Source organism: Nerophis ophidion, linkage group LG14, assembly GCF_033978795.1.
Source record: "Nerophis ophidion isolate RoL-2023_Sa linkage group LG14, RoL_Noph_v1.0, whole genome shotgun sequence".
Lineage (NCBI taxonomy): Eukaryota > Metazoa > Chordata > Actinopteri > Syngnathiformes > Syngnathidae > Nerophis > Nerophis ophidion.
The window spans coordinates 51900902-51926742 of NC_084624.1; the positions used below are offsets into that span (position 1 = coordinate 51900902).

General features: G+C 44.0%; 1 long non-coding RNA gene across 2 annotated transcripts in view; it reads left to right on the forward strand.

Moving 5' to 3' along the window:
- Positions 1 to 25088, forward strand: part of LOC133568982 (uncharacterized) — a 50139-nt gene extending 25051 nt beyond the window's left edge. For both annotated transcript variants that reach the window (XR_009809719.1, XR_009809720.1), the window contains exons 3-4: positions 24526 to 24660; positions 24727 to 25088. This is a non-coding gene — a long non-coding RNA (uncharacterized LOC133568982). The remainder of the gene's footprint in view (positions 1 to 24525; positions 24661 to 24726) is intronic.
- The last annotated feature ends 753 nt before the right edge of the window (positions 25089 to 25841 follow it).

Consider the following 25841-nt stretch of genomic DNA (forward strand, 5'->3'; position numbering starts at 1 on the left):
ATTGCATAAAGTCATCAGCTGAGTGGGTGGAGCTACTGGAAGGAGTCCCTTGTTGGGTTAGCGATGCTACCGTACTAAACAAAAATTTAGGATCGTTTTTATTACGGTGGATGAGATTTGAGTAATAATTAGCTTTAGCTAAGGTAAGCATGCGTTTATAAGTTATTAAACCATCACTCCATGCTTGATGGTGCACCTCAAGTTTAGTCGTGCGCCATTTGCGTTCCAGCTTTCTACATAATAATTTCTGAGCTCTAGTTTCTTCTGTAAACCACGGGGTGCGCTTTTTTGGAGCCTTTTTTAACTTTAGCGGTGCTATGTTATCAATGGTTTCGCGCAGGGCGTCGTTAAAGTTGTTAGTGAGGTTATCAATAGAGCCCACATACTTTGGGAATGGTGCCATTATTGTTTGTGTTTGGCTGTTTTGATTCCTGTTCCTGTTGTCAGGAGTAATTGTTTGTGTTTGGCTGTTTTCACTCCTGTTGTCAGGAGCAATTGTTTGTGTTTGGACTCCTATTGTCAGGAGTAATCGTTTGGGTTTGGCTGTTTTCGCTCCTGTTCCTGTTGTCAGAATTAATTGTTTGTGTTTGGCTGTTTTCACTCCTGTTCCTGTTGTCAGGAGTAATTGTTTGTGTTTGGCTGTTTTAATTCCTGTTCCTGTTGTCAGGAGTAATTGCTTGTGTTTGGCTGTTTTCACTCCTGTTCCTGTTGTTAGGAGTAATTGTTTGTGTTTGGCTGTTTTGATTCCTGTTCCTGTTGTCAGGAGTAAATGCTTGTGTTTGGCTGCTTTCACTCCTGTTCCTGTTGTCAGGAGTAATTGTTTGTGTTTGGCTGTTTTGATTCCTGTTCCTGTTGTCAGGAGTAAATGCTTGTGTTTGGCTGTTTTCACTCCTGTTCCTGTTGTCAGGAGTAATTGCTTGTGTTTGGCTGTTTTGATTCCTGTTCCTGTTGTCAGGAGTAATTGCTTGGGTTTGGCTGTTTTCGCTCCTGTTCCTGTTGTCAGAATTAATTGTTTGTGTTTGGCTGTTTTCACTCCTGTTCCTGTTGTCAGGAGTAATTGTTTGTGTTTGACTGTTTTGACTCCTGTTCCTGTTGTCAAGAGTAATTGTTTGTGTTTGGCTGTTTTCACTCCTGTTCCTGTTGTCAGGAGTAATTGCTTGTGTTTGGCTGTTTTGACTCCTGTTCCTGTTGTCAAGAGTAATTGTTTGTGTTTGGCTGTTTTCACTCCTGTTCCTGTTGTCAGGAGTAATTGTTTGTGTTTGGCTGTTTTCACTCCTGTTCCTGTTATCAGGAGTAATTGTTTGTGTTTGGCTGTTTTGATTCCTGTTCCTGTTGTCAGGAGTAATTGTTTGTGTTTGGCTGTTTTCACTCCTGTTCCTGTTGTCAAGAGTAATTGTTTGTGTTTGGCTGTATTGATTCCTGTTCCTGTTGTCAGGAGTAATTGTTTGTGTTTGGCTGTTTTCACTCCTGTTGTCAGGAGCAATTGTTTGTGTTTGGACTCCTATTGTCAGGAGTAATTGTTTGGGTTTGGCTGTTTTTGCTCCTGTTCCTGTTGTCACGATTAATTGTTTGTGTTTGGCTGTTTTCACTCCTGTTCCTGTTGTCAGGAGTAATTGTTTGTGTTTGGCTGTTTTCACTCCTGTTCCTGTTATCAGGAGTAATTGTTTGTGTTTGGCTGTTTTGATTCCTGTTCCTGTTGTCAGGAGTAATTGTTTGTGTTTGGCTGTTTTGATTCCTGTTCCTGTTGTCAGGAGTAATTGTTTGTGTTTGGCTGTTTTCACTCCTTTTGTTAGGAGTAATTGTTTCTGTTTGGACTCCTGTTGTCAGGATTAATTATTTGGGTTTGGCTGTTTTCACTCCTGTTCCTGTTGTCAGGAGCAATTGTTTGTGTTTGGACTCCTATTGTCAGGAGTAATTGTTTGGGTTTGGCTGTTTTTGCTCCTGTTCCTGTTGTCACGATTAATTGTTTGTGTTTGGCTGTTTTCACTCCTGTTCCTGTTGTCAGGAGTAATTGTTTGTGTTTGGCTGTTTTCACTCCTGTTCCTGTTGTCAGGAGTAATTGTTTTTGTTTGGCTGTTTTGATTCCTGTTCCTGTTGTCAGGAGTAATTGTTTGTGTTTGGCTGTTTTCACTCATTTTGTTAGGAGTAATTGTTTCTGTTTGGACTCCTGTTGTCAGGATTAATTATTTGGGTTTGGCTGTTTTCACTCCTGTTCCTGTTGTCAGGAGTAATTGTTTGTGTTTGGCTGTTTTCACTCCTGTTCCTGTTGTCAGGAGTAATTGTTTTTGTTTGGCTGTTTTGATTCCTGTTGTTAGGAGTAATTGTTTCTGTTTGGACTCCTGTTGTCAGGATTAATTATTTGTGTTTGGCTGTTTTCACTCCTGTTCCTGTTGTCAGGAGTAATTGTTTGTGTTTGGCTGTTTTCACTCCTGTTGTTAGGAGTAATTGTTTGTGTTTGGACTCCTGTTGTCAGGATTAATTGTTTGTGTTTGGCTGTTTTTTCTCCTGTTCCTGTTGTCAGGGGTAATTGTTTGCGTTTGGCTGTTTTCACTCCTGGGCTCCCCCTACAGCCCCAGAGGCTCATGTATTGTGTTTGTGCTGCTGAATTCATTGATTTCATTGTTGTGGGTCACAAGGACTTTGTGCTCCGCTGTGTTAAGTGTGAATAATGGCTCGTCTTGGGATCATGCTTCTTTTATTATTCACGCTTGATGAAACACAAAGATACAGGAAATGAAGGACATAATGCAAACAGAATCTCTTAATGGACAATAGCATCCTAACAGAGGATGCTTCATAATTTGATGCGCTAGTTGAAGACGTTGGCTTTCAGCAATACTTTATTTGCAGTCGGAGGGACCGTATCCAAGGCAGAGCCACTCGTTGGTATACTCTGTGAATCCAGGAGCCTTGGTGAGGCCACTTCCTGTGTGTGCGGGAAACACAAAATGAGCTCAACATGGAAAAAGTTGGAAGAAATCACGAGCATACCTTGTATGATGTTGCGAAGATTACAGTAGTTAGTGCCGTTATCAAACAAGCTGGCCCAGAAGGCCGACTTTGACGCACCCTGGAGAGCCATCCAAAGAAACTCTTAGATGTTTGCCATATTTTTGTGACAAATCCATTGAGGACTTACATCCACGCGGCAGCCCAGGCTCATGGTCGTGGACGATAAGGTGAAGTTAACGCTCTCCACCTGGCCAAGCGCTGAGGTGTGGTTGGCGTGGATCAGCAGCGGAGTGATCGGACCCAGCTGGGGTGAAGCAAATAGGAGATTATTCACAATGAAGCCATCGTAGAAATCTTGCACGTGTCACCTGGTAGGAGCCCATGATTTTAATCTGAGTCACAATGGCCATGTTGGCCTGGCTGCACGGCACACCCAGCAGCCTGCACAGCAACCAACCATTGTAGCGGACACAACTGGACCACATCCAAAGGAAAAAGGAGGGTTTCTTACCACACGATATTGCAGAAGGCGTTGGTGGAGTCAGCTGGGGCGCCCTGGCTCGCAACGCACAGTCCCAAAACCAGGACAAGAGCTCCGAGTTGAATTTTGGAGGACATGATAGCACACGATAAAAAAAAAGCTGGTGTTGTCCGCAGGTTGGTCAGCTAGGACTGTGTGGGAGCGCTTGCGGTCTCAGGGCGGTTTTAAAGAAGACTTTTAGTGAGAGGGGATCATGCGGCGCCGTGCAAAAGTGATTAGCATGACACTTCACGGCGCTTGTCACACTAGCAGCATGCTTGGGAAATCGGTCTGGTCCTGCCTGGGTTCCACCCGGGTCTCCAACCTAGGTCTTCTGGAATGAAAGAAGAGTGCGCTGGGCACTAGCTCAAAGTCCAGGGCAAGCTCTAAAAGGGCTCATGGTTTTATTTGGTCTACGTTTAAAAGACTTCCTTGTGGTCGACATAACATGTGATGATGATTCTTTGCTGCACATTAGAGATGCGCGGATAGGCAATTATATCATCCGCAACCGCATCACCAAAGTTGTCATCCACCCGCCGTATACCCGAACCAACATTTTATCGGAACCGTACCCGCCCGCCAACGGCCTGCTGAAATACATCAGAGGTCGGCCGCCTTTACCACTCACAGAGCTATTTAACATGTTTCACAGAGTAATGAAGACAATGGGAGCCGCTAACGTTCTCGCGACTATCCAATACCGTTCCTCATGATGACAAGAATAAGGGCGTGCTGTGAAGCCATTGCCTTTGACACCTTCAACAACATGTACGAACCAATTGTTAGTTCTGCAACATGTTGTGTGCAGTTTCCGTAATCACACGTACAAGATTGAAAGGCATACTGGGTGACACAGAGTACACTGATGGTTGTGATATAAACAATTTTAACACTCTTACTAATATGCGCCACGCTGTGAAGCCACACCAAACAAGAATGACAAACACATTTCAGGAGAACATCCTCACAGTAACACAACATAAACGCAACACAAAAAAATACCCAGAATCCTTTGTATGCGTGAGACTTCCTGATTATATTTTACACCCCCGCGCCCCCCAACCCCGCCCACCTTACCGACGCACGGGGGGGTTTGGGGGGGGGGCGGGGTTTACTGCTAGCGGGGTGTATAAAATAATCAGGATGTCTCACGGATGCAAAGGATTCTGGGTATTTGTTGTGTTGCGTTTATGTTGTGTTACTGTGAGGATATTCTCCCGAAATGTGTTTGTCAATCTTGTATTGTGTGGCTTCACAGCGTGGCGCATATTACTAAGAGTGTTAAAATTGTTTATATCACAACCATTAGTGTACTCTGTGTCACCCAGTATGCCTTGAAGTCGTGTGCGTGTCGCCGCAGAAGCCACACACAACATGATGCTGGACTGACAAGCAGGTCGTACATGTTGAAGAAGGCGACAAAGACAATGGCTTCATAGCACAACCTAATACTTATTAACTGTGTGACTGCCGGCAGTCATTCTAGAGAATAATAGCATCTCCTATTGTCTTCTTCGCTTTATGACACGGGTTTTAAATCGCTCTTTGAATGGCAAAGGATACCAATCCCAAAACCATGTATATCAAATATTTCCGGATGGTTCAACCGCCACCCGGCCGAATCTAATTAAAATCCATTTTTTAGTTATGTCAACCGCCCGACCCTCGGTTTATCTGCGGATGTGCAACACATCATCTTCAGCAATCACCGATGATCTTTTACACATCATTTTCAACTCACTTTCTGACAGTCTCTTCAGGATGCACCGTTTTGTTTTTTTATTTACATGCCTCCACTTTGACTGCGTCTTCTCCTTGTCATCTATGATAACCTTTACTGAGTGTTGTTCAAAGGAAAGGCCATGTGACACACTGGTAAAAATGCCCTTTTTTGCAATGTGTTGCTGCCATTACATTCTAAGTTTGTGATTATTTGGAAATAAAAAAAGTTTTTCTGTGTGAAGATGAAATATCTTGTCTTTGCAGTCTATTCGATTGAATATAAGTTGTATTTGTTGTATTCTCTTTTTATTTAGCATTTACACTTTTAATTTAGCATTTACACAAAGTGACAACTTGACTGCTTTTTGCTTTAGTATTATCATACACACATTGAAATACACAATCACTTCTTTATGTCCTTTTGTGTGCTGTCAGCTTCTAGTAGAAGCTACAGTAGAAGCCTTCTACTGTGAAGATGACATTTTTAAATGTAACATATGTAAGATATCTCCACAAGTCTATTCCTAATTGACTAAATACTCTAAATGTGATCTGTCACCACTCTAGTATCCATTATTTAGCATGCACTATTTACTAAACATAACCTTTTTAAGCCACACCCACATCAACAATTAAATACTTATTAAGGATGATGATAATAATAGTGAGTTTTTATTGAATGATAATAATATAATATGTAAATATATGTTGTGCATCATTTCAATATTTTTACCCTTTCATGTAGCTAAATAAATATCCATCCATCTTCTTCCCCTTACAAATAAATGATCATGAATATATTGTCAAGGCAGCAAGTGCAGAGTGCAGTACCACCTTTCAGCCTGCGGGTGGCGACAGAGGACAACTAAGAGATTCCCTCTTGTGAAAGCAGCCAAGAGGAGAAGGTTACAGTTGAAGACATGACTTTTAAAGGCCTACTGAAAGCCACTACTACCCACCACGCAGTCTGATAGTTTATATATCAATGATGAAATATTAACATTGCAACACATGCCAATACGGCCGCTTTAGTTTACTAAATTGCAATTTTAAATTTCCCGTGAGTTTCGTCTTGAAAACGTTGTGTAATGATGACGTGTACGCGTGACGTCATGGCTGTTAGGAAAGTGCTGCACACACACACAGCTAAAAGTCGTCTGCTTTAACGGCATAATTACACAGTATTTTGGAGAACTGTGTTGCTGAATCTTTTGCAATTTGTTCAATTAATATCGGAGAAGTCACAGTAGAAAGATGGAGTTGGGAAGCTTTAGCCTTTAGCCACACAAACACATGGTGATTCCTTGTTTAAAATTCACTGAGGTGAAACTTTCCTACGGATCAAATCCCACCTAGAACCAACCTCGTCACGTCCGTTGTGTCCTGAGCAAGACACTTCACCCTTGCTCCTGATGGGTGCTAGTTGGCGCCTTGCATGGCAGCTCCCTCCATCAGTGTGTGAATGTGTGTGTGAATGGGTAAATGTGGAAGTAGTGTCAAAGCGCTTTGAGTACCTTGAAGGTAGAAAAGCGCTATACAAGTACAACCCATTTATTTATTTATTTATTTATCAGAGCGGACATGGATCCCGACTACATGTCAACCAGCAGGTTTCGGTGAGAAAATTGTGGTTAAAAAGTCGCTGAGCTTGTGCAGTCGACTTCCCCTGAGACACTGCGCTTCAACACCCGGCCGTGGACGTACACTTCCGACTATCAGGTACTATTTAACTCACTAAAACACCAGCAACACAATAGAAAGATAAGGGATTTCCCAGACTTATCCTAGTAAATGTGTCTAAAAACATATGAATCCGTCTCAATGCAACGCGATTGCAAACGCGTTTTTTTTTTTTCTAGTCCGTCGCTATCAATATCCTCAAACACGAATCTTTCATTCTCGCTCAAATTAATGGGGATATTGTCGTTTTCTCGGTCCGAATAGCACTTTTTGTTGGAGGCTCCCATTAAAATCAATGTGAATATGTGAGGAGCCATCAAACATGTGACGTCATCGCCTGCGACTTCCGGTAGAGGCAGGGGTGTCAAACTCAAATACAGAGTGGGCCAAACTTTAAAACTGAACAAAATCGCGGGCCAAGGTTGAACTAATTAACCTTTTAATAGGGACCCAAACAAGTTTTGCATTGAATATTGAACAAGTAAGGCTTTTATATCTTTATAGTGACATGCAAAATCGAGTTTCAAATAATAATATTATTAATAAAAAAAATATCAATGGCATATTAAATACAATTTTAATAAAAATGTAATGCCTCTTTTCTTTTTGCAGCCTTCTGAGGTAAATATCGAAATACATATTTTCCACAGGCTAACAATACATTTGAAAATAAAATAACAATAATGAATGAATCAAACAGTCAAGCCTTGAAGTAGCAAGAGAAAGTGCATGAACAAAATGTTAATTATTGCTCAGTTTGCTACACTGATTTGCTTTAACACTGACTATGGAACAAGCAACGCTTATATAACTTAATAGTACAAGATCCATCCATTTTCTACCGCTTATTCCCTTTTGGGGTTGCGGGGTGGCGCTGGCGCCTATTTCAGCTACAATCCGGCGGAAGGCGGGGTACACCCTGGACAAGTCGCCACCTCATCACAGGGCCAACACAGATAGACAGACAACATTCACACTCACTTTCACACACTAGGGACCATTTAGTGTTGCCAATCAACCTATCCCCAGGTGCATGTCTTTGGAAGTGGGAGGGGCCTATCCCCAGGTGCATGTCTTTGGAGGGGGGAGGGGCCTATCCCCAGGTGTATGTCTTTGGAGGTGGGAGGGGCCTATCCCCAGGTGCATGTCTTTGGAGGTGGGAAGGGCCTACCCCCAGGTGCATGTCTTTGGAGGTGGGAGGGGCCTATCCCCAGGTGCATGTCTTTGGAGGTGGGAGGAAGCCGGAGTACCCGGAGGGAACCCACGCATTCACGGGGAGAACATGCAAACTCCACACAGAAAGATCCCGAGCCTGAATTTGAACCCAGGACTGCAGGACCTTCGTATTGTGAGGCAGACGCACTAACCCCTCTGCCACCGTGAAGCCTAGTACAAGATCAACTTTCCAAAAAAAATAAAATTAAAAAACATCAATGGTATATTAAATAAAATGTAAATAAAAAATGTAATGCCTCTTTTCTATTTGCAGACTTCTGGGGTAAATATCAACATTAACTTTTTCCACAGGCTAATACATTGGGGGGGGGGGGGGGGGGGGGGGGTTGGTAGCGGGGGGGTGTATTGTAGCATCCCGGAAGAGTTAGTGCTGCAAGGGGTTCTGGGTATTTGTTCTGTTGTGTTACGGTGCGGATGAAGCATTTAAGTCTCACCTTAAAAGTCATCTGTATACTCTAGCCTTTAAATAGACCTTCTTTTTAGACCAGTTGATCTGCTGCTTCTTTTCTTTCTCCTATGTCCCCCCCTCCCTTGTGGAGGGGGTCCGGGCTGATGACCATGGATGAAGTACTGGCTGTCCAGAGTCGCGACCCAGGATGGACCGCTCGTCGGGACCCAGGATGGACCGTTCGCCTGTATCGGTTGGGGACATCTCTACGCTGCTGATCCGCCTCCGCTTGAGATGGTTTCCTATGGGCGGGACTCTCGCTGCTGTCTTGGATCCGCTTGAACTGAACTCTCGCGGCTGTGTTGGAGCCACTATGGATTGAACTTTCACAGTATCATGTTAGACCCGCTCGACATCCATTGCTTTCGGTCCCCTAGAGAGGGGGGGTTGCCCATATCTGAGGTCCTCTCCAAGGTTTCTCATAGTCAGCATTGTCACTGGCGTCCCACTGGGTGTGAGTTTTCCTTGCCCTTTTGTGGGTTCTTCCGAGGATGTTGTAGTCGTAATGGTTTGTACAGTCCTTTGAGACATTTGTGATTTGGGGCTATATAAATAAACATTGATTGATGATTGATTGATGTTCTCCCGAAATGTGTTTGTCATTCCTATTTGGTGCGGGTTCACAGTGTGGCGCATATTTGTAACAGTGTTAAAGTCGTTTATGCGGCCACCCTCCGTGTGACTGGAATGGCCGTTGACCAAGTATTCCTTGCATTCACTTATGTGAGTGTAGTAGCCGCATATATTACGTGACTGGGCGGGCATACTGTTTGTAAAGAGGAAAAGCAGAAGTGATGACAGGTTGTAGAGCAGGGGTAGGGAACCTATGGCTCGCGAGCCAGATGTGGCTCTTTTGATGACTGCATCCGGCTCTCGGCTAAATCTGAGCTGACATTGCTTGACACGATAAGTAATGAATAATTCCACTTGTAATCACAGTGTTAAAAATAACATTCAAAATATAGAACATTTTCATGCATTTTTAATCCATCTATCCATCCGTTTTCTACCGCACCTGTTCAAGAAGTTGTGTGAATGGTAATAAGTTATTTATTTATTATTGGTTAGTGTGGGGCTTGCCCTGCTGGAGGTACTTCAGACCACCAAGCACCGACATGAGAGCTTGTTTCAGGGTTACAATATTATTTTATTTTTCAATACGTCTCTCAGTTAATTTCCAGCAATTGTCTTTTTCTCTTTCGTTCTCGCTCGCGCTCTGGCTCCAGCCCCAAATGGCTGCTGCTTATAACAGAGCGAGAGGCGTACCTGTCGCGAATTTCGAGGCCGGTCCTGCCAACACCCCGCTTCGCTGCAGGCCCGCAGGCCACGTCCCCTCCACAGTTAGCTTCAGAATAACAATGTTATTACAAAGAATAAGAGACTTATTTTACTCTGGAATCGTTGGTCTTACTTAAAAATGAACGCGTTTAGTTGTTTTCGGTGTTACAAAAATATTCTATGGCTCTTTCAGAAATACATTTTAAAATATATGGCTTCTTGGCTCTCTCAGCCTAAAATCCATCAATCAATCAATGTTTACTTATATAGCCCTAAATCACTAGTGTCTCAAAGGGCTGCACAAACCACTACGACATCCTCGGTAGGCCCACATAAGGGCAAGGAAAACTCACACCCAGTGGGACGTCGGTGACAATGATGACTATGAGAACCTTGGAGAGGAGGAAAGCAATGGATGTCGAGCGGGTCTAACATGATACTGTGAAAGTTCAATCCATAATGGATCCAACACAGTCGCGAGAGTCCAGTCCAAAGCGGATCCAACACAGCAGCGAGAGTCCCGTTCATAGCGGAGCCAGCAGGAAACCATCCCAAGTGGAGGCGGATCAGCAGCGCAGAGATGTCCCCAGCTGATACACAGGCGAGCAGGACATGGCCACCGGATCGGACTGGACCCCCTCCACAAGGGAGAGTGGGACATAGAAGAAAAAGAAAAGAAACGGCAGATCAACTGGTCTAAAAAGGGAGTCTGTTTAAAGACTAGAGTATACAAATGAGTTTTAAGGTGAGACTTGAATGCTTCTACTGAGGTAGCATCTCGAACTGTTACCGGGAGGGCATTCCAGAGTACTGGAGCCCGAACGGAAAAAGCTCTATAGCCCGCAGACTTTTTTTGGGCTCTAGGAATCACTAATAAGCCGGAGTCCTTTGAACGCAGATTTCTTGCTGGGACATATGGTACAATACAATCGGCAAGATAGGATGGAGCTAGACCGTGTAGTATTTTATACGTAAGTAGTAAAACCTTAAAGTCACATCTTAAGTGCACAGGAAGCCAGTGCAGGTGAGCCAGTACAGGTATATATGTAGATATATATGTATATAAAGGTATATACAGTATAGGTATATATGTATGTATATATGTATATAAAGGTATATACAGTACAGGTATATATGTATGTATATATGTATATAAAGGTATATACAGTACAGGTATATATGTATGTATATATGTATATAAAGGTATATACAGTACAGGCGTAATGTGATCAAACTTTCTTGTTCTTGTCAAAAGTCTAGCAGCCGCATTTTGTACCAACTGTAATCTTTTAATGCTAGACATGGGGAAAATAATACGTTACAGTAATCGAGGTTCCTGACCCCTGTTGTAGAGGATGTTAAAAGCAGTACCTTTAAGGCACGTCTCCCATATTGTTGTCCGGGTGCAAATCGGGAGAAATTCAGGAGAATGATTGCCCCGGGAGATTTTCAAGAGGGGCACTGAAATTCGGTAGTCTCTCGGGAAAATCGTGAGGGTTGGCAAGTATGAGTATTAGTGGCACCGCCGCTGTATAACACCGGCGGGCCAGCTCTAATGTTGATTTGATATTGCCTCAAGGGCCAAATTAAATTACACGGGCCAGAGTTTGACACCCATGCGGTAGAGGCAGGGCTTTTCTCCAGTTGCCAACTTTATCGTGGATGTTCTCTACTAAATCCATCCATCCATCCATCCATCATCTTCCGCTTATCCGAGGTCGGGTCGCGGGGGCAACAGCCTAAGCAGGGAAATCCAGACTTCCCTCTCCCCAGCCACTTCGTCTAGCTCTTCCCGGGGGATCCCGAGGCGTTCCCAGGCCAGCCGGGAGACATAGTCTTCCCAACGTGTCCTGGGTCTTCCCCGTGGCCTCCTACCGGTTGGACGTGCCCTAAACACCTCCCTAGGGAGGCGTTCGGGTGGCATCCTGACCAGATGCCCGAACCACCTCATCTGGCTCCTCTCGATGTGGAGGAGCAGCGGCTTTACTTTGAGTTCCTCCCGGATGGCAGAGCTTCTCACCCTATCTCTAAGGGAGAGACCCGCCACACGGCGGAGGAAACTCATTTCGGCCGCTTGTACCCGTGATCTTATCCTTTCGGTCATGACCCAAAGCTCATGACCATAGGTGAGGATGGGAACGTAGATCGACCGGTAAATTGAGAGCTTTGCCTTCCGGCTCAGCTCCTTCTTCACCACAACGGATCGATACAACGTCCGCATTACTGAAGACGCCGCACCGATCCGCCTGTCGATCTCACGATCCACTCTTCCCCCACTCGTGAACAAGACTCCTAGGTACTTGAACTCCTCCACTTGGGGCAGGGTCTCCTCCCCAACCCGGAGATGGCACTCCACCCTTTTTCGGGCGAGAACCATGGACTCGGACTTGGAGGTGCTGATTCTCATTCCGGTCGCTTCACACTCGGCTGCGAACCGATCCAGCGAGAGCTGAAGATCCCGGTCAGATGAAGCCATCAGGACCACATCATCTGCAAAAAGCAGAGACCTAATCCTGCGGTCACCAAACCGGAACCCCTCAACGCCTTGACTGCGCCTAGAAATTCTGTCCATAAAAGTTATGAACAGAATCGGTGACAAAGGACAGCCTTGGCGGAGTCCAACCCTCACTGGAAATGTGTTCGACTTACTGCCGGCAATGCGGACTACTAAATCCTTTCAGCAAAAACATGGCAATATGGCGAAATGATCAAGTATGACACAGAATGGACCTGCTATCCCCGTTTAAATAAGAACATCTCATTTCAGTAGGCCTTTAACTATGATGTACAATTTGACTGCGTTGATCAGCTGGCCTGATAATGAAATATATGCTTTTATGTTGACACTGCAGCTCACATTGCAAGATGTCTGAGTAAGAGTTTGGGGATATTGTTAGCTGGGGTTATTCATCCCTCTCCTCTGTCCCAGCAGTCATGTCAGTCTGGACATCCAGATACAAAATGAGCGTCACTCCCCTTTTTGCCACTAATGAGGAGGCCTGCAGGGGCAAGATAGTCACACTATATGAGTAACAGCACCCTTCCAAAACTCATTTTACGTAACAACTTTTGTCATCTGCACTCATTTGCATCTTTGTCGTCCAAGGAGCACTTTCATTTCATCCACTCCCGAAACAACAATGTTTCGTTTGTTCAATCAATCAATGTTTATTTATATAGCCCCAAATCACAAATGTCTCAAAGGACTGCACAAATCATTACGACTACAACATCCTCGGAAGAACCCACAAAAGGGCAAGGAAAACTCACACCCAGTGGGCAGGGAGAATTCACATCCAGTGGGACGCCAGTGACAATGCTGACTATGAGAAACCTTGGAGAGGACCTCAGATGTGGGCAACCCCCCCCCCTCTAGGGGACCGAAAGCAATGGATGTCGAGCGGGTCTAACATGATACTGTGAAAGTTCAATCCATAGTGGCTCCAAGACAGCAGTGAGAGTCCCGTCCACAGGAAACCATCTCAAGCGGATCAGCAGCGTAGAGATGTCCCCAACCGATACAGGCGAGCGGTCCATCCTGGGTCCCGACGAGCGGTCCATCCTGGGTCTCGACTCTGGACAGTCAGTACTTCATCCATGGTCATCGGACCGGACCCCCTCCACAAGGGAGGGGGGGACATAGGAGAAAGAAAAGAAGCGGCAGATCAACTGGTCTAAAAAGGAGGTCTATTTAAAGGCTAGAGTATACAGATGAGTTTTAAGATGAGACTTAAATGTTTGTTGTGCTGCAAGCTTCTGTGTGGCGGCGCTCATCTGCTGGGCCGTTTGCTGAGTGCCGTGGCCAGCGAGCACGCCGCAACAAATGCCGCTGTGGAAGATGGCGTCTGCTGGGAGACAAAGATGGCGTCTTGGTGTCGCTCAGCCTTTTGCATCCTCTTCTCTTTCTCCCACACACAAAAAAAAGGCCTTCGTAAATTCAAATGAGAGCAAACGATGTCTGTTACATTGACCAGTCTGTGGTTCAATCAATCAATCAATCAATGTTTACTTATATAGCCCTAAATCACTAGTGTCTCAAAGGGCTGCACAAACCACCACGACATCCTCGGTAGGCCCACATAAGGGCAAGGAAAACTCACACCCAGTGGGACGTCGGTGACAATGATGACTATGAGAACCTTGGAGAGGAGGAAAGCAATGGATGTCGAGCGGGTCTAACATGATACTGTGAAAGTTCAATCCACAATGGATCCAACACAGTCGCGAGAGTCCAGTCCAAAGCGGATCCAACACAGCAGCGAGAGTCCCGTTCACAGCGGAGCCAGCAGGAAACCATCCCAAGCGGAGGCGGATCAGCAGCGCAGAGATGTCCCCAGCCGATACACAGGCGAGCAGTACATGGCCACCGGATCGGACTGGACCCCCTCCACAGGGGAGAGTGGGACATAGAAGAAAAAGAAAAGAAACGGCAGATCAACTGGTCTAAAAAGGGAGTCTATTTGAAGGCTACAGTATACAAATGAGTTTTAAGGTGAGACTTAAATGCTTCTACTGAGGTGGCATCTCGAACTGTTACCGGGAGGGCATTCCAGAGTACTGGAGCCCGAACGGAAAACGCTCTGTAGCCCGTTGCCAGTGTTCTGTTCTACGACAGAAGGACAGCTCCAGACTTGAGAAACTGATCAGGCGGGCCGGTTCTACGATCGGAATGAAACTAAACTCACTGGTGACGGTGGCAGAGAAGACAACTGTGGAAAAACTAGTGAGCATCCTGGATGATGCCAGTCACCCTCTGCATAGTGTTATCAGTAGCCAGAGGAGCCTGTTCAGTTCTAGACTGCTTCATCCCAAGTGCAGGACTAATAGACTCAAAAACTCAGTTGTCCCACACGCTATTAGACTGTACAACTCCTCTCTGGGGAGGGGGATGAGGGGTACTAGGATGACAGGGGATGCAAAACAATAACAGTGCAATACGTTTTCATAACATAATCACTACTAGTGTTGTGTCGTTCGCGAACGATTCGTTCGAACGAATGAATCTTTTTAGTGAACGGACTGAACCGAATCACTTCATGAACTGATTCGTTCCTTTCTAGGTTGAGTTGAGCTCCGCCGCGACTATGCCGGTATGAGAGGAACTGGCGCATTCTGTGACTCACTGAACCCTCGACGCAGCCAGCTACTCATCATGGGGGCGGGGGGAGGGACTGAGCGAACGATTCGTTCACCGTGGATTAACGACATGAATCACTCAGTGAACGACAACGCTCTCGCTCTCTGCTCTGCTTGCCCCAATGCCGCGAGTGATTCTCATATATATATATATATATATATATATATATCTTGATTGGATTATCCAGAGAATAGTGCTCGATACCGTGGTAGAGCGCAATATGTATGCGTGGGAAAAATCACAAGACTATTTCATCTCTACAGAACTGTTTCATGAGGGGTTCCCTCAATCATCAGGATATTTTCTCCTGATGAGTGAGGGAACCCCCCATGAAACAGTTCTGTAGAGATGAAATAGTCTTGTGATTTTTCCCACACACACACACACACACACACACATATATATATTTACATATATATATGTGTGTGTGTGTGTGTTTCATGCCATTGGCATCCCTTCTCCATTCATTCTCCAAGCTAACGGCTAATGTTGACTCAAGCCACATGAAAAGAAACACACACATAAAGTTGTTTATTGCATATTTAAGTTGATATTTCCATTTTTATCATTTTGAATGTAAGCTACATAAATTTTCGTTTTTATGTTGGCATTTCTGGCACTTGGTTTAATATTTGTTTTGTTTTATCAACGGTAGCCTATTTATTTTCTTTTTGTTTGCACATTTAAGTTGATATTTTCTTTGTTATATTTTCAAACGTAGGCTAGAGAAAATTTAGTTTTTATGTTAGCATTTCGGGCTTTTAATTTATTTGTTTTATTTTGAAGGTATTTATTTTCTTTTTGTTTGCATATTTAAGTTGATATTTTCTTTGTTATATTTTCAAACGTAGGCTAGAGAAAATTTGGTTTTTATGTTAGCATTTCTGGCTTTTAATTTATTTGTTTTATTTTGAAGGTATTTATTTTCTTTTTGTTTGCATATTTAAGTTTACATTTTCTTTGCTACAGAACATTTAGTTTTTATGTTGGCATTTGTTAAGGGTTTCTTAATTTATTTAATATTTGTTTTTGCACTAAACAAACAAAGCCTATTCATTTAACTGTTGATTGCAAGCATTTAGTAAGCTATTACTATTTTTTTTATTTCCCACTTTTATTTATTTATTATTTTCCTTTCAGTGCAATAAAAGGTATTTAACAACCAAGACATTTAGTCACACTTTGTTTATCGGACAGGCCGGAAACGCACACGCAGTGTTTTTAAAAGTAACAGAATGTCTACTACAGCTGCAATGTCTGTTTGCGAACGACAAAGGGAGTCTGTCAGGGCAGAGAGCGATTCACGTCTGTCGCCCTCTGGCCCACAGAACTGTAGCTGAGTGATTCAGGCTCGGTTCACGAACCTACAAGAACTAACTGGTTGTCGCTGAGGACGTAAATCACGTTCGCGCTGCACTCACTCACTCATTCCGAATCGGGACTCGCGATTTGCGAACGTACTGACACTGAGAACTGACTTGTGTCGCAGATGATGACGTCACATTGAGGATCTCGTTCATTGGGTGCTGAGGGCTTGTGTCGTTCGCCAACTGACACACACCGAGATCTGCAGCTGGGGAAGCTGTTACTGACTGACTCATGATTCGCCGACCTGCACACAGAACACATTTTTTGAACGAATCAATTTAAGGAACTGATTCTAGTGATTCAGTACAGTCAAAATAACTGCCGATCCCATCACTAATCACTACTGCCTAGTTTCTCTTATTATATTCTTATTTTACAGTTCAATCAATCAATCAATCAATGTTTATTTATATAGCCCCAAATCACAAATGTCTCAAAGGACTGCACAAATCATTACGACTACAACATCCTCGGAAGAACCCACAAAAGGGCAAGGAAAACTCACACCCAGTGGGCAGGGAGAATTCACATCCAGTGGGATGCCAGTGACAATGCTGACTATGAGAAACCTTGGAGAGGACCTCAGATGTGGGCAACCCCCCCCCCTCTAGGGGACCGAAAGCAATGGATGTCGAGCGGGTCTAACATGATACTGTGAAAGTTCAATCCATAGTGGCTCCAAGACAGCAGTGAGAGTCCCGTCCACAGGAAACCATCTCAAGCGGATCAGCAGCGTAGAGATGTCCCCAACCGATACAGGCGAGCGGTCCATCCTGGATCCCGACGAGCGGTCCATCCTGGGTCTCGACTCTGGACAGTCAGTACTTCATCCATGGTCATCGGACCGGACCCCCTCCACAAGGGAGTGGGGGACATAGGAGAAAGAAAAGAAGCGGCAGATCAACTGGTCTAAAAAGGAGGTCTATTTAAAGGCAAACCCCCCCTCTAGGGGACCGAAAGCAATGGATGTCGAGCGGGTCTAACATGATACTGTGAAAGTTCAATCCATAGTGGCTCCAACACAGCCGCGAGAGTTCAGTTCAAAGCGGATCCAAGACAGCAGCGAGAGTCCCGTCCACAGGAAACCATCCCAAGCGGAGGCGGATCAGCAGCGTAGAGATGTCCCCAACCGATACACAGGCGAGCGATCCATCCTGGGTCCCGACTCTGGACAGCCAGTACTTCATCTCATTGAGGCTTTTTATTTTTATTCTTATTGTAATATTTTTCAATTTGTTTCTATTATTACCCCATTATTTACTTTTTACTGTTTGATTGATCTCAACTCTGTACACTGCTGCTGGAATTTTTAATTTTCCTGAAGGAACTCTCCTGAAGGAATCCATAAAGTACTATATATCTATTTATCTATCAATCAATCAATCAATCAATCAATCAATCAATCAATCAATCAATCAATCCATCTATCTATCTATCTATCTATCTATCTATCTATCTATCTATCTAAAGCTTTTTACAAGCTACATTTGCATTGTCTTACATGTTGTGTTGCTAGCATTCCAACTAGTTTTGTCCCCATACCAATATTTTGCTACCGCTACCGCTAATAAAATTATTTTCATTCTTTTCAGTACTTTTCTAAATAAAGGGCACCACAAAAATGTCAAGGCGTACGTAGACTTTGGTGGGGTTTGTTTTCCCGTGGTGCAAAATGATTGGAACAATCAAAAATATTACAAAAAAACAAAAGGTATAAACACGAGGCGCTCTCAGTGGAGGTTCAAAACTTGACTATGTAAACAGAAACTTGCACTAAGGCAAAACTATGGACATAAACTAAAAGTTGCAATATGGCAGAACTACTAAAACAACAACTAAAACAAAAACACTTACTGAGCGTTTTCCGTTCGGGCTCCAGTACTCTGGAATGCCCTCCCGGTAACAGTTCGAGATGCCACCTCTGTAGAAGCATTTAAGTTTCACCTTAAAACTCATCCGTATACTCTAGCCTTTAAATAGACCTCCTTTTTAGACCAGTTGATCTGCCGCTTCTTTTCTTTTTTCTCCTATGTACCCCCCACCCTTGTGGAGGGGGTCCGGTCCGATGACCATGGATGAAGTACTGGCTGTCCAGAGTCGGGACCCAGGTGTATCGGTTGGGGACATCTCTACGCTGCTGATCCGCCTCCGCTTGGGATGGTTTCCTGTGGACGGGACTCTCGCTGCTGTCTTGGATCCGCTTGAACTGAACTCTCGCGGCTGTGTTGGAGCCACTATGGATTGAACTTTCACAGTATCATGTTAGACCCGCTCGACATCCATTGCTTTCGGTCTCCTAGAGAGGGGGGGGGGGTTGCCCACTTCTGAGGTCCTCTCCAAGGTTTCTCATAGTCAGCATTGTCACTGGCGTCCCACTGGATGTGAATTCTCCCTGCCCACTGGGTGTGAGTTTTCCTTGCCCTTATGTGGGTTCTTCCGAGGATGTCGTAGTCGTAATGGTTTGTGCAGTCCTTTGAGACATTTGTGATTAAGGGCTATATAAATAAACATTGATTGATTGATTGATTGATTGATTGATTGATTGATTGACTGTGACGAGAAAGGAACATGGGTCTTTTACATGGGTGTGGAGGGTGAGTAGAAGGTGATGTCGCCAACTGTGGCTTAAATAATACTGTGATCATTAGTGAAACCAGGTGCGTGACATGGGGACAAGGTGAAAACTAATGGGTTGCTATGGTGACAAAACAAACTAAAGTGGACAAAGAGTCCAAAATCAAAACCGAACATGACTAAAACAAAACATATTCACACCGACATGACAAAAAAAATGGCATTATTGTTTTTATTTTTACAAAAAATGTTAGTGTACATGAAACATATGTTTATTATTGTAATTTAGTCCTTAAATAAAATAGTGAACATACTAAACAACAGCGGACAAAATTGCGCCAAGAATAATTAGATTCAATAAAATTGGTGCTGTATAATATTGTAGTTTGAACTATAAAATTTCATGAAGTGCCATTTAAAGAGCTGCCTCATAAAGTCTCGCCATGACTTTTTAGCTGCTAGCTTTACTTGCTCTGCCAATCAAGAGGAGAACAGCCGAATGTTGAGGGTGAAGGCCAGAAGGCTTCTTCCTCGCCAATTTCTAACTTCAACTTCTGCTAAAGACGTCTTGCACTTCTCAAGCCCTTTTTGCTGGAATGAAAGGAGGATTGGAACATGTTGGAATTGTTGGAATTGTAACATGTTGGAAGTCACCTGTTGGAATTGTTGTAATGGTCGCCTGGTGAGAGCAATCTTTCCAAGGGGCATTGAGTTAGTCTTTTGGTTGCTGCTCCGCTGCGTGTGTCTGCTCTGTCTGCTAACCTCAAAATCAAACATGCAAAAAGTGTGCAGCCTGACAGCCTGTCAGTCATTCATCGCCGCCTCTTTTGCATTTGCTTCGGCTGGCAGGAAACGCCAAGTATCTGCCGTGCCGCGGATGAGCGGCAAGGTCCAGACTGTTCTGCGGACCATGACCCACCAGCACCTGACTGTGACCTTTGATATCACAAGATTGCCTGTATCAGACATGATATCACAAGACTGCTTGTATCAGACATGATATCACAAGACTGCCTGTATCAGACATGATATCACAAGACTGCCTGTATCAGACAGGATATCACAAGACTGCTTGTATCAGACATGATATCACAAGACTGCCTGTATCAGACATGATATCACAAGACTGCTTGTATCAGACATTATATCACAAGACTGCTTATATCAGACATGATATCACAAGACTGCTTGTCTCAGACATGTTATCATAAGACTGCTTGTATCAGACATGATATCACAAGACTGCTTGTATCCGACATATCACAAGAGTTCTTGTATCAGACATGATATCACAAGACTGCCTGTATCAGACATGACATCACAAGACTACCTATTTCAGACATGATATTACAAGACTGCTTGTATCAGACATGATATCACAAGACTGCTTGTATCAGACATGATATCACAAGACTGCCTGTATCAGACATGATATCACAAGACTGCTTGTCTCAGACATGTTATCATAAGACTGCTTGTATCAGACATGATATCACAAGACTGCTTGTATCCGACATATCACAAGAGTTCTTGTATCAGACATGATATCACAAGACTGCCTGTATCAGACATGATATCACAAGACTACCTATTTCAGACATGATATTACAAGACTGCTTGTATCAGACATGATATCACAAGACTGCTTGTATCAGACATGATATCACAAGACTGCTTGAATCAGACATGATATTACAAGACTGCTTGTATCAGACATGATATCACACGACTGCTTGTATCAGACATAATATCACAAGACTGATTGTATCAGACATGATATCACAAGACTGCTTGTATCAGACATGATATCACATGACTGCTTGTATCAGACATGATATCACAAGACTGCCTGTATAAGACATGATATCACAAGACTGCTTGTATCAGACATGATATCAAAAGACTGCCTGTTTCAGACATGATATCACAAGACTGCTTGTATCAGACATGATATCAAAAGACTGCCTGTATCAGACATGATATCACAAGACTGCTTGTATCAGACATATCACAAGACTGCTTTTACCAGACATGATATCACAAGACTGCCTGTATCAGACATAATATCACAAGACTGCTTGTACCAGACATGATATCACAAGACTGCTTGTATCAGACATATCACAAGACTGCCTGTATCAGACATGATATCACAAGACTGCTTGTATCAGACATATCACAAGACTGCTTGTATCAGACATGATTCAGACATGATATCACAAGACTGCCTCTATCAGACATGATATCACAAGACTGCTTGTCTCAGACATGTTATTATAAGACTGCTTGTATCAGACATGATATCACACGACTGCTTTTATCAGACATGATATCACAAGACTGCCTGTATCAGACACAATATCACAAGACTGCTTGTATCAGACATGTTATCACACGACTGCTTTTATCAGACATAATATCACAAGACTGCTTGTATCAGACATATCACAAGACTGATTGTATCAGACATGATATAATAAGACTGCCTGTATCAGACAGGATATCACAAGACTGCCTGTATCAGACAGGATATCACAAGACTGCTTGTATCAGACATGATATCACAAGACTGCTTGTATCAGACATGTTATTACAAGACTGCTTTTATCAGACATGATATCACAAGACTGCTTGTATCAGACATGATATAATAAGACTGCCTGTATCAGACAGGATATCACAAGACTGCTTTTATCAGACATGATATCACAAGACTGCTTGTATCAGACATGTTATTACAAGACTGCTTGTATCAGACATGATATCACAAGACTGCTTGTATCAGACATGATATCACAAGACTGTTTGTATCAGACATGTTATTACAAGACTGCTTGTATCAGACATGATATCACAAACCTGCTTGTATCAGACATAATATCACAAGACTGCTTGTATCAGACATGATATCACAAGACTGCTTGTATCAGACATGATATCACAAGACTGCCTGTATCAGACATGAAATTACACATTTACCTGCACTTGCTTTGTGCATGAACAGTATCTGAGCTCAATATCCGATGGGAACACACCTGGTTATTCATAGTACGACTGAGCAAAACTTAAACTGTCCTTCACAAACTGCGAGCCAGAGTCCAAGACTCTCGCCAAGGTCTAAAATGTAGAAAACACGGTGAAAAGGTTTATTATTATAGCAGTGAATAGAAGAATGTATGTGGTCGTTTGTGAAGGAGTGTGTTGGCCTTGAAGGAGGTCATATGTTAGTCATCCTGCACATCATAAGACAAGAGGAACATGTGCATCATTCGCCACGGTGACCGTATCAAATGATTGTGATTGTGTGTGAGTGATTGATTCTGGAACATTCTTTCAGTGAGGAGTTGACCGCCACACAGGTTGTCATGTGTCGCATTCCACCGAACAAACTTTCCGTCCTGATAAGTTTCTTAAATTGTGGTTTCAATCAATCAATCAATCAATCAATGTTTATTTATATAGCCCCAAATCACAAATGTCTCAAAGGACTGCACAAATCATTACGACTACAACATCCTCGGAAGAACCCACAAAAGGGCAAGGAAAACTCACACCCAGTGGGCAGGGAGAATTCACATCCAGTGGGACGCCAGTGACAATGCTGACTATGAGAAACCTTGGAGAGGACCTCAGATGTGGGCAACCCCCCCCCCCTCTAGGGGACCGAAAGCAATGGATGTCGAGCGGGTCTAACATGATACTGTGAAAGTTCAATCCATAGTGGCTCCAACACAGCCGCGAGAGTCCCGTCCACAGGAAACCATCTCAAGCGGATCAGCAGCGTAGAGATGACCCCAACCGATACAGGCGAGCGGTCCATCCTGGGTCCCGACGAGCGGTCCATCCTGGGTCTCGACTCTGGACAGCCAGTACTTCATCCATGGTCATCGGACCGGACCCCCTCCACAAGGGAGGGGGGGACATAGGAGAAAGAAAAGAAGCGGCAGATCAACTGGTCTAAAAAGGAGGTCTATTTAAAGGCTAGAGTATACAGATGAGTTTTAAGGTGAGACTTAAATGCTTCTACCGAGGTGGCATCTCGAACTGTTACCGGGAGGGCATTCCAGAGTACTGGAGCCCGAACGGAAAACGCTCTATAGCCCGCAGACTTTTTTTGGGCTCTAGGAATCACTAATAAGCCGGAGTCTTTTGAACGCAGATTTCTTGCCGGGACATATGGTACAATACAATCGGCAAGATAGGATGGAGCTAGACCGTGTAGTATTTTATACGTAATTAGTAAAACCTTAAAGTCACATCTTAAGTGCACAGGAAGCCAGTGCAGGTGAGCCAGTACAGGAGTAATATGATCAAACTTTCTTGTTCTTGTCAGAATCCTTACTATATTATACACCCCGCTAGCAGCAAGCCCCGCCACACCCCTCAGCCTCCATGCGTCGGTAAAGTGGCCGGGATTGGGGGCGGGGGGGTGTAAAATATATTCAGGAATTGTCATGGATGCAAAGGATTCTGGGTATTTGTTGTGTTGCGTTTATGTTTTGTTACTGGGAGGATGTTCTGCCGAAATGTGTTTGTCATTCTGGTTTGGTTTGGCTTCACAGCGTGGCGCATATTAGTAAGAGTGTTAAAATTGTTTATATCACAACCATCAGTGTACTCTGTATCACCCAGTATGCCTTTCAATCTTGTACGCGTGTTTGCGGAAGCTGCACACAACATTTTGCTGGACTGGTATACGGTTCATACATGATGTAGAAGGCGTCAAAGGCGTTAAAGGCAATGGATTCATAGCACGCCCTTATTCTCATTAACTGGATGCTTACCAGCGGATATTCGAAAGAATGTTAGCCGCTCCCATTGTCTTCTTTACTCTGTGAATAAGGGTTAAAATAGCTCTTGGAGTGGTAAAGATGGCCGACCTCTGATATATAACAACGGGCGGGTGGCGGACGGATGCAGTTCGGATAAAATGTTGGTTCGGGTGGATGACGACTTTAGTGATGCGGTTGCGGATGATATAATTGCATATCTGCGCATCTCTAGTGCGGGTAAACGGTTCATACATGATGTAGAAGGCGTCAAAGGCGTCAAAGGCAATGGATTCACAGCACGCCCTTATTCTCATTAACTGGATGCGCACCAGCGGATATTCGAGAGAATGTTAGCCGCTCCCATTGTCTTCTTTACTCTGTGAATAAGGGTTAAAATAGCTCTTGGAGTGGTAAAGATGGCCGACCCCGATATATAACAACGGGCGGGTGGCGGACGGATGCAGTTCTGATAAAATGTTGGTTCGGGTGGATGACGACTTTAGTGATGCGGTTGCGGATGATACAATTGCATATCTGCGCATCTCTAGTGCGCGGTTTTCGGGAGGCGGGAGGTGACCCGGGCAAAGGGGTCGTGTCTCACATGGAGAGGTGAAAAGAGCATTTTAGTCATGGTGAAGGTCCCCAGAAGTGACTTTGTAATGATGATAAGCTCCCCAGCAAACAGCTTCTGTGTCGTCACATTCACTTTTAATGTACAGGCTGGGAAAAGACACTCTGTGTTATGGAGCTAAAATAGGGTTTACCACTTGAACTTTGAATGTACAGTAAGTACTGTGTCAGTTATGAACACATTAACAATATCTACTTTTATTAGGACCATATCCAATGTGGCCAAACTGCTGCGGTTTGCTGAGTTGAGACCGTTTTGGAACCCAGATGCTCAACCACCCTTTCTACAGAGAGTCAAGACATGAGAGACCTTTCTAGTAGTTGCTCTTTTCCTTGTGAGGTGAATTACATCATATGTCGTTGTCATATATGATTGGTGCTAACATGTGTTTGTGTTAGGTTGCAGAATCTTTAGCAAATATGGCGGCCAGGGCTACTCGCACATCCTGACTAGCATCGACTTCAAATAAGAGGCGAGGCAATTTTTTAATTTCTGGAGTTTTCTTTAATGGAGCAATACATGAAGTGGAGAACGTCAATCAATGACGGAGTCTCTTCGGTGGACAACAGCTTGTCTCTTCATAGCAAGACAGGATTTATACGCCGCACACATCCTGACAGGAAGTGCACTTTTCTGCGTGGAATGACAGGAAGTGGAGTGGGAGATGTTGGAGAGATATAAATGAACAATTTGGCACACATTTGGTCAAAAATAGCATGTTGTTGTCTCATTTGCAGCTAAAAATAAAAAAAAGTCCATATTTTGAAAAATCTTGTGCTTTAGTCTATTAATACAGAGATGAATTCATTTCATATTGATATTATTTATTGTTGATAATTTCTGCTCTCACAGAACATGTTTCACTCTCAAAAACACACTTAAGTGTCACTGCTGTGGACGCCGCGGCCTACAAGCAGCATGTTGCTAGTAAGGAGGAGGCGGCCTACAAGCAGCATGTTGCTAGTAAGGAGGAGGAGGACTACAAGCAGCATGTTGCTAATAAGGAGGAGGAGGACTACAAGCAGCATGTTGCTAGTAAGGAGGAGGACTACAAGCATCATGTTGCTAGTAAGGAGGAGGCGGCCTACAAGCAGCATGTTGCTAATAAGGAGGAGGACTACAAGCATCATGTTGCTAGTAAGGAGGAGGTGGCCTACAAGCAGCATGTTGCTAGTAAGGAGGAGGCGGCCTACAAGCAGCATGTTGCTAGTAAGGAGGAGGCGGCCTACAAGCAGCATATTGCTAGTAAGGAGGAGGCGGCCTACAAGCAGCATGTTGCTAGCAAAGAGGAGGAGGCCCACAAGCAGCATATTGCTAGTAAGGAGGAGGCGGCCTACAAGCAGCATGTTGCTAGTAAGGAGGAGGCGGTCTACAAGCAGCATGTTGCTAGTAAGGAGGAGGCAGCCTACAAGCAGCATGTTGCTAGTAAAGAGGAGGAGGCCTACAACCAGCTTGTTGCTAGTAAGGAGGGAGCGGCCTACAACCAGCATGTTGCTAGTAAGGAGGAGGCGGCCTACAAC